The sequence below is a fragment of the Solanum pennellii genome, chromosome 10 (assembly GCF_001406875.1).
Source record: "Solanum pennellii chromosome 10, SPENNV200".
In the NCBI taxonomy this organism is placed as follows: domain Eukaryota; kingdom Viridiplantae; phylum Streptophyta; class Magnoliopsida; order Solanales; family Solanaceae; genus Solanum; species Solanum pennellii.
Window position 1 is genome coordinate 67,723,272 of NC_028646.1, and position 2,642 is coordinate 67,725,913.

General features: G+C 34.0%; 1 long non-coding RNA gene across 1 annotated transcript; it reads left to right on the top strand.

The window, feature by feature from the left end:
• The first annotated feature begins 1,851 nt into the window (after positions 1–1,851).
• LOC114074177 lies at positions 1,852–2,244 on the top strand. Its single transcript, XR_003574620.1, has 2 exons — positions 1,852–1,989; positions 2,080–2,244. It is a non-coding gene; the product is annotated as an uncharacterized LOC114074177 (long non-coding RNA).
• Positions 2,245–2,642: the final 398 nt, after the last annotated feature.

A 2,642-nucleotide genomic window follows, 5' to 3' on the forward strand; every position in this document is an offset into this window, starting at 1 on the left:
TAGAGCTAATTGTTGGAAGCATTTTGAAAAGTTCACCGATGAAAATGGAGTTAGTAAAGCCAAATGCAAGTATTGTGCAAAAGCTTATGCAGCTTCTACATCATCTAATGGTACGTCACCAATGAATACTCATTTGAGAACATGTCCTAAATTTCCTCGTGACACCGTAGATAAAGGTCAAAATCTAATTAATTTTCTACCATCTTCAACGGGATCAAAGAAAGGGGTCATTAGCACTTAAAATTTGACCAAGCACAAAGTAGGAAAGCTTTAGCCAAAATGATAATTGTTGACGAGCTACCATTTAGCTTTGTTGAGAAAGAGGGTTTTAAAAACTTCATGAGACTTACAATGCCGCAATTTCATATTCCTTCTCGTAGAACTGTGACGAGAGATTGTATGAACTATACCTTGAAGAAAAAAAACTTTTGAAGAAGGTTTTCAAAGAAGCACGTCCAAGAGTTTGTCTTACAACAGATACTTGGACTCTATATAAAAAATAAACTACATGTGTTTGACAGCCCACTTTATAGATAGAAATTGGATTCTGCATAAAAGAATAATAAATTTTTGTCCTATTTCTAGTCATAAGGGCGTGGATATGGCGGCTTGCATTACTAATTGTTTGCTTGAATGGGGTTTGGATAATGTGTTTACTATTACAGTTGATAGTGCTAGTTCTAATGATGTTACTGTGAAAGAAATGTCTAAAAAATTGAGCAATTGGGGAACTAACATTATGGATGGTGACCATCTTCATGTGAGGTGTATGGCACATATCCTTAATCTTATTGTGCAAGATGGGTTGAAGGAAATTTGTAAGTCTGTCAGGCTAGTGAGACAAGCCGTGAAATACATTAAACAATCTCCCGCAAGACTTAGAAAGTTTAAAGAATGTTGTGAATCTGAATTGATAACTTGTAAGAAATCATTATGTTTAGATGTTCCTACTAGGTGGAACTCTACATATTCGATGCTTGATATAGCACAACATTTTGAGCTTGCATTTGAAAGATACAGTTTTTATGATATTGGATACTTGAATCATCTTCGTACCTTTGGTTCTGATTCTTCTGAAAACAAAGATGGAACTAGTGTTGAAGATGGAACTAGTGTTGAAGATGAATTTAGTGTTGAAGATGAAACTACTGCAAATATTCTTTCAAGTGTTGACTGGAAAAATGTGAGGTCAATGGTGAAATTTCTTGAAACTTTTTATGTACTTACTTTGAAGGTTTTTGGTTCTAATTATGTAACTAGCAATACACACTTTGTTGAAATTGCTGACTTAATCTTATTTTGAAAGAGATGATGACAAATGAAGATCGTAATTTGAAAGAAATGGCGGAAAGTATGAATGAGAAGTTCAAAAAGTATTGGGGCGAACCACAAAAAATAAACAAAATGATCTTTATTTCATCTGTGTTGGATCCCCGCAACAAGCTTGATTATGTTCCATTTGCAATTGTGGATATGTTTTGAAAAGAAGTTGGGGAAAAGCTATGTTCAGAAGTGAAAAAATAAATGAACAAACTGTTTGAGTATTATGTCAAGAAATCCCCAAAAAGCTCTTTACATGTACCATCTTCACCCACTTCATCTGACAATTCATCAAGTATATCTAGTGTGAGTGGTTGTGGCAACTTTGTAAGTAGAGGAAGATTGAGAACGAATCAGAATTGGAAAGATATCTTGCGGAAGATATTGAGTCAGATAGTGATGATTTTGATATATTAATGTGGTGGAAAGTTAATGAGCCGAGATTTCCTATTCTCGCGGAGATGGTTCGTGATGTGTTAGTCATTCCCATTTCAAGTGTCGCGTCGGAATGTGCATTCAGCACAAGAGGTCGTGTTCTTGATCCCTTTAGGAGTTCATTAACTCCTAAAATTGTGCAATCTCTTATTTGTGTTCAAGATTGGCTTAGAAGTGAGTCTTTTCCAATCAATATTGAGGAAGATTTAGAGTATCTTGAACAACTTGAACTTGGTAAGAATTTGATATTTGTATTAACTAATTGAAAATAATTTTGTTACTTGTGTTTCTTAACAACTAACAAATTCTTTCACATTTTTTTAGATTTTGCTTGTAGTGGGACTGAATCTAGTATAATTGATATATAGTTGCAGCTTGTAAGTTCAACTATCAACTAGTGATGTGCGGTAACGAGTAAGTAAAGAACTTATTTACATAACTTGCTTGATAGTTTTATATATTCTATTATGAAATGTAGATCATTTGTCTGAACAGTTCTGTTTTCTCGCAGGTCCATCAATGTTTTGTTATTTTCTTGGTTGCTATCTGCTAGAACTTGGGAGCTATTGCAATGGAGGTTGCAAGTTGCAACGATGTTTTGTTGGTTTTCTAAATCTCTTTGTTGATGGAAGTTGTAATGAGCCAGATAATGATGACTTTAGTTTGTAACTAACTCTATTTTAGTGATGGACACAAGTTTGTTGAACTTTCTTCTAGTGTTGTTGTGATGTTGTCTTGAGTCTTGACTTTTCATAGTTTTTTTATTATTATCGATTGAGTCGATATTTAGTTATCACGATGGCCGTTTTACCATGTTTTTATTAAATTTGGTTAAACCGAAACCGAACCGAAATAAACCGAACCGAATTTATAATAACCGAACCAAA